This window comes from Nilaparvata lugens, unplaced genomic scaffold, assembly GCF_014356525.2.
Source record: "Nilaparvata lugens isolate BPH unplaced genomic scaffold, ASM1435652v1 scaffold9339, whole genome shotgun sequence".
Lineage (NCBI taxonomy): Eukaryota > Metazoa > Arthropoda > Insecta > Hemiptera > Delphacidae > Nilaparvata > Nilaparvata lugens.
The window spans coordinates 1-7,177 of NW_024095083.1; the positions used below are offsets into that span (position 1 = coordinate 1).

At 35.9% G+C, this 7,177-nt stretch overlaps 1 long non-coding RNA gene across 1 annotated transcript; it reads left to right on the forward strand.

Moving 5' to 3' along the window:
- Positions 1-3,487: 3,487 nt before the first annotated feature.
- Positions 3,488-7,143, forward strand: LOC120349316. The gene is made up of 3 exons (XR_005570322.1): positions 3,488-4,168; positions 4,877-4,933; positions 6,784-7,143. It is a non-coding gene; the product is annotated as an uncharacterized LOC120349316 (long non-coding RNA).
- The last annotated feature ends 34 nt before the right edge of the window (positions 7,144-7,177 follow it).

Genomic DNA, 7,177 nt, shown 5'->3' on the forward strand with positions numbered 1-7,177 from the left:
TTGTGTGATTTTGTCATAAGTGTCGCATATCATATCAATTGCAACCAAACATTTGACTCAAGGTAGGGTGGCTGTAGTATAACAAGTTAACAACATATGTTTTGAATTTGTTATTACTGTTACTAAGTCTCCAAACAAACTCATTCCAATTCGAAACCTGTATAGTTCAAGTTATTAAAAACCTTTCTTAAGGTATTAAATACTTATGTCGTGTTTACTCTCATTCCTATTACAATTTTAATAACTTGATATTGTAAAATGAATACGATACTGAAGCCAGACAAGTTTAGTGTGGATCCAAACTTATCAACTGCAAGCAAGGAATGGACACATTGGCACAAAACTTTTCAGAACTTCATTACCAGTATCGCACCACAATTATCAGACTCTGAAAAGCTCAAAACACTTATCAACTTCATCACTCCAGATATTTATTAGTACATAAGCGAAAGTGGTACGTATAATGATGCTATATCTACTTTGAGGAGAATCTATGTAAAACCTGTAAATGAAATATTTTCAAGACATAAACTATCTGCACGTCAACAACAGCCTGATGAGACTATTGATCAATATCTTCATGCCTTAAAACTATTAAGTAAGGACTGTGAGTTTAAAGCTGTGACAGCTGAAAGAAATAGGGATGATTATATTCGTGACACATTTATTGCTGGAATGAAGTCTCCTACAATTCGCCAGCGTTTACTAGAGAATGTTGCATTAACACTAGAAGAGGCATATAGTCAAGCCAGATCCCTGGAACTTGCATATGCACAATCATTAGCTTTCCAATCTTCATCCCAATTAAATGCAACTTCTTCCCAAAATACTCAAGCAAGCAATCAGAATACTGATTCAGAAAACTGTTTATTAGCTGCTGCTAATGAAAAATGCTATTTTTGTGGTAATCTGAGACATCCTCGGGTCAGCTGCCCAGCTAAAAATACAATTTGTCATAATTGTGGAAAATAGGGACACTTTGCTAAGGTCTGCAGGTCGAGTAAATTACAAACCAAACAATCAAAAAAATTGAAAGATATTATGAACTCTATTGACCTAGCAGCTTCGCCCGGAGGATTGACAAAGAGTACAGTACAAGCCCTGGTTAATGGAAAATCTGTCTCTGCTTTGATAGATACAGGGAGTTCTCTGAGTTTTATAAACAATTCTACTGCTCTTAACCTAGGTCTTCCTATAAGACCAGGTAGGGGTACTGTATCAATGGCGACTACATCAATCACATCCAATATAACAGGACAATGCTTAGTAGATCTTGTCATTCTTGATCACTGTTACAAACAAGCAAATCTTTCGGTCTTACCAGAGCTTTGTGCGGATATAATTGTTGGACATGATATTTTGAAAAACCATGAAAGTATTAAAGTAGTTTTTGGCGGAAAAAAGCCGCAGTTAACCGTATGCAGCGTGGCAGCCTCAACTGTAGAACCGGTGTCATTGTTTACTAATTTAAAACCGGAATGTAAACCAATTGCAATCAAATATCATCAACACAGTACGGATGATTTGAAGTTTATTGAAAATTAAGTAAGTAAAATACTTAAAGACGATGTTATAGAGCCCAGCATTTCTCCATGGAGAGCTCAAGCGTTAGTGGTTGCAAATGAAAATCATAGAAAAAGAATGGTCATTGATTACTCCAAAACTATAAATCGTTTTACATTACTGGATGCTTACCCACTACCAAGAATCGATGATATTGTAAACAAAGTTGCAAATTATGAGTTTTTCAGTACTATCGACTTGAAAAGTGCATACCACCAAATTACGATAAGGAAAGAAGAAAAGCACTACACAGCATTTGAGGCATGTGGTCAACTCTACCAGTTTAAACGCATTCCGTTTGGGGTCACTAATGGAGTGGCAGTGTTCCAACGTGTAATTGACCAAGTTATACGGTCTGAACAGCTACAAGACACTTATGCTTACCTTGATGATGTTACAATCTGTGGCAAAACACAGGAGCAACACGATATAAACTTGAAAAAGTTTATCAACGCTGCAAACAAATACAACCTAACTATCAATAATGAGAAGTCTTCATTTTCACTGAAATCGATCAACTTGCTGGGCTATCATATATCTAACAAAACTATCAAGCCTGACCCCAGCCGATTGGAACCACTGAAATTTACCTCCGCCTAGAGACACTGCATCGCTGAGGAGGACCCTTGGTATGTTTTCACATTATGCATCACTAATACCAGATTATGCCACTAAGGTGATTCCTCTTGCCCGTACTGCATTTCCCTTGTCTAAAGCAGGGTTACAATCGTTTGAAACTATAAAAAGTGAAATAATTGGATCTGTAGTAAGCTGCATTGACCCTGAAGCACAATTCATTGTGGAAACTGATGCATCTGAGAGCACCATTGCTGCTACTTTGACTCAATCAAACCGTCCAGTTGCATTCTTCTCAAGGATACTTTCACCAGCAGAACAAAGACATTCAAGTGTTGAGAAAGAAGCACAAGCCATTGTAGAAGCACTGCGAAAATGGCGTCACTACTTGGTTGGCAAACATTTCAAGCTAATTACTGATCAGAGGTCGGTAGCTTTTATGTTTGATAACAACCGTCATGGTAAAGTGAAAAATGAAAAGATAATGAGGTGGAAACTGGAACTGTCTTGTTTTCATTACGATATTGTATATAGACCTGGCAAAGATAATATGGCTGCTGATGCTCTGTCTAGAGTATGTTCTTCAATCCAAAATCAGGAAAATCTATTAGTTGATTTACATGAGTCTCTATGCCACCCAGGCATAACACGGTTGTACCACTGGGTTCGGAGTAAAAACTTACCCTACTCAATTGATGAAATCAGACGTATAACAAACTCCTGCAAAGTGTGTGCTGCTGTCAAGCCCAAATTCTTCAAACACAAAGGGACTCTGATTAAAGCCACTTCTGCATTTGAACGGCTAAATATCGATTTCAAAGGCCCTCTGCCTTCATCAAGTCGAAATCGTTATTTATTGGTAATAGTAGATGAGTTTTCACGGTTCCCTTTTGCTTTCCCATGTCCAGACATGTCATCATCTACAGTTAAATCAAAACTGAAAACCCTGTTTTCTACGTTTGGGGTTCCTAGTTACATACATTCAGACAGAGGAACATCATTTATGAGTCAAGACTTGAAAAATTACCTAAACTCGCATGGAATTGCAACTAGCAGAACCACTGCTTACAACCCAGCAGGTAATGGACAGGTTGAAAGATATAATGGTATTCTATGGAAAACGATTGAGCTAGCATTAAAATCACTTAATTTAGAAATAAATCAATGGGAGTCAGTTTTAGAAGATGCTCTTAGCTCAACAAGAACATTACTTTGCACAGCCACAAATCAAACTCCTCATGAGCGTATGTTCTTACACCCACGTAGATCTGGAAACAATGGTGTTTCAGCTCCTTCTTGGCTTCTCAATTCCGGCCCTGTCTATTTAAAAAATTCAATCGAACATCTAAATATGAGCCACTTGTTGAAGAGGTCCAACTTCTACATGGAAATGCTGAGTATGCACATGTAAAGCTACCTGATGGAAGAGAAACCACAGTATCAACACGTCATCTTGCTCCAGTTGGAGAGTACGAAAACAGAGATCACGAAGAACAAACCGATTCTGAAAATGATGAAAATTCTCAATTACCAACTTCCGAACCTGAACTTGAATACTTCCATAATCCTCAAGCAACCCAAAACCAAGAAAACGAAACTAGTACTACTGCCGAGAGCTTACAACCTAGACAACAGACTACTGGACAAGAAAATCAAAATACATATCCAAGAAGAAGTTTTAGAAATAGAAGACCTCCTAATTATTTGAATGACTACATTCATTAACTCTTTGGGGGGAAGAATGTAGTATAACAACATATGTTTTGAATTTGTTATTACTGTTACTAAGTCTCCAAACAAACTCATTCCAATTCGAAACCTGTATAGTTCAAGTTATTAAAAACCTTTCTTAAGGTATTAAATACTTTTTCGTGTTTACTCTCATTCCTATTACAGTGGCCATCAATTTAAACTTGAGATAAAATTTAATATACTTATTGAAGAAACTTGAAGTACAGAGCAACTTGAAAAATGACTTTTCTCTGCAGTTTCCAGGTTTCTCTGTTGCAAAATATGGAGTACCTAGTCTGTGAGTACACATTTATTACATCTTGGTTTATGAGCTTTGATGTCCTATAATGAGGAGCACTAAAATAATTAGGCATTAGTTGAATTAGAAAATATTGGCAGCTTAAAGTAAATCTCAGTTTCAGCATCTCTTTTAAATCTCAGCATTCTACCAGTTGCATGCATGTGATACACTCTTTTATATACTCACATTTGTTTTGACACCCAAATTTGAATTGAATGTACGGTAAGCTGTTCATTGATAGAGAGAAAGAGTTCATTGTGTGTCATAATACAATAATTATTGAAGTTTTAGTTTTTGAAGATATAATTGATAAAAGTTCAATCAGCTGCCATTTTTGGATAAAAGTATCATAGGAGCAATAATTTTATCATATTTCTCGTTTTTTAATGGCCTTTACAATGATGTACCACACAATGGTTGTTTACATTTAAAATATCCGAGTTACAACACATAAGTCATCCCCTGATGTGGGGTTGAAATTCATTTGTACGTCAAAAGGTAGAGTATTTGACCAATAACTTATCCTGAAAGTTACAGTATTATATCAACAACAGTCTCCAACTTATTGAAGGGTCTCCATACATATGACTCATTCTGTATGTGTGTATCAGACACACACAAACTTGAAATATTAGCTTTTAATATAAATTATTATTCATTACCCAATAAAAAAATTTTCAATTGATTGCATAACATTAATTCCAGGTGGAAAGATCGCCAAAGTTGAGCTCAGAAGGGTAGATGTCAATAATCTATTCACAGGTGATAAATATTTTTAAAATGGTTCAAAACTATCATGAATGCCTGTCAATCAATTCTTCATCTGTCAAACTATGCTTGTTGCCGGCCAGGATAGCTGAGACGACTAAGGCGTTGCACCCCTTCAATCTGCTAGAGCCACGTGATCGTGGGTTCGAATCCCGCAGTCAGGCATGGATGCTTCCATCATCTCATCAAATCACTCTCACACTTTCCAGAACACAGGCACAAGCAAATAAAATCAACTCTTAATAAATTGAAATATCCTGCTTGTTACAGGCCAGTGGCACTATTATCTGTGTTTTCGAAAATATTTTTAGCGTGTTGTATATATTCAGCTGATGGAATATCTAGAGACATATAATATACTAGATAAAGAACAGCATGGCTTCCGCTCTAGAAAATCTACTATCACTGCAGGTGTGGATTTTATAAGTACTGTGATTGATGCTATTGACAAAGGGGAAAAGGTCATCGGCGCCTTTTTAGACTTAAGTCGTGCGTTTGACAGTGTGTGTCACGATTCTCTGTTGAAAAAATTAGAGTCTATGGGAGTGCATGGTAAGGAGCTGAATTGGTTTTCAACTTTCTTGAAAGGCAGACAGCAATTTGTTCAAATAGAGCATTTAGAAGAGTCTCAAAGATATAAATATAAAAATATCTATTGCTCCGACCTAAGAAGCTTGAAGTATGGAGTTCCCCAAGGATCCATCTTAGGTCCTTTACTACGGTATTCCTGTGTTATGTTACAGGTATGCCTAGGATGGTCCAAGATAGAGCGTCTGTCTGTCTATATGCCGATGATGCAAATATGATATTCTCAGGTAGATCGGTTCAGGATGTAGAAATCTCATCTGCTATTGGAATAACCTCTATTAATAATTATTTGCATTGCTATAATCTTATTATGAACTCAAGTAAATCAATAGTTATCCCATTTATGACAAAGCAGAGTAGGAACCAAAATCTATATCCCAGGGTGGCATTGAATAATGAAATTATAGCAACAAAAGAGAGAACAAAGTTTTTGGGTTTATTAGTGGACTGTAATCTCACATGGGATAGTCATGTTTGCCATGTTATGAAAAAGATTTCCACAGTTCTTTATGCTCTAAGGCAGATGTCCAATGTTTGTAGTGTCCAGACATTGAAATCGGTATACCATGCTATAATCCATTCACATTTGGCGTATGGACTTTGTATCTATGGCAGTACAACCAAAAAGAATTTGGACAAGATACTCAAGCAGCAAAAGAGAGGTATCAAAATAATTCTTAAGCTTGAAAGATGTGATTCAGTACGATTGTTTTTCTCGCAGCTTGGGATTATGACAGTGTATGGGCAGTATATATATATGATGTCATCATGTTTTATAGAAAGACTAATACAGAAATAAGAAACCAGACTCACAGCTACCTCACCCGTTATGGCAGAATTGTTGAAAGACATAGATTAGACCTATTCGAGAGGAAAACCGTTTTTAGGGGAAGGTCACTTTTTTCAAAATTGCCAAACGATATGAAACTTTTAGAAGATGTTAAAAGGTTTGGTATTGAGTTGAAGGAATATTTGGTAAGATTATCCCTGTACTCGTTACAGAAATTTTCATAATATTTTATGTGTATGACATTTCTTTGTAATAAGTATTTAGGCTATATTCCTTAGTATTCTGTGACACTATTCATATGTATTTTTACATGTTTATGAATAAAGATTTTTTCAATTCAATTCAAAACTCTTATTTTCTCTCTCATTGCTTGATCAAATTCTATTATTCTTTAGAATTGATTCTACAAAGCCATATCTCAATTCTTCTAATAAACTGTTGTAAAAACGTTGCCTCTCTGTTTCAGATTGAAATTGTGAAACATGAGAGTCCATTTGAACAACTTGACATTGAAATGAAGAATGAACCTTCTCATAGCAATACAGCTATTCATCAGGCAAGTATTCGCATTCTCAACGTACCTATTCACTCCGTGAGGAAGACAGTTTTAAAAATAGCTATATTTCTTGGTTTATCAAGTAGCTTATTGAATGCTATCCTTTCTTCTAATTTCATCTTTAGTTGATTCTCAGATGTGGAGAGAAATATCATAGGCCTATTGAAAATCATGTGATGAGAAATATGAGATTCAAAAACCATGTTAAGAGAAGTATGAGATTCAACTATCATTGTACTATATAAGTAGGTAACAAATGCATTTCATTAGCCCACCATCTGTTTGTGATCCGCTGATCTAATTT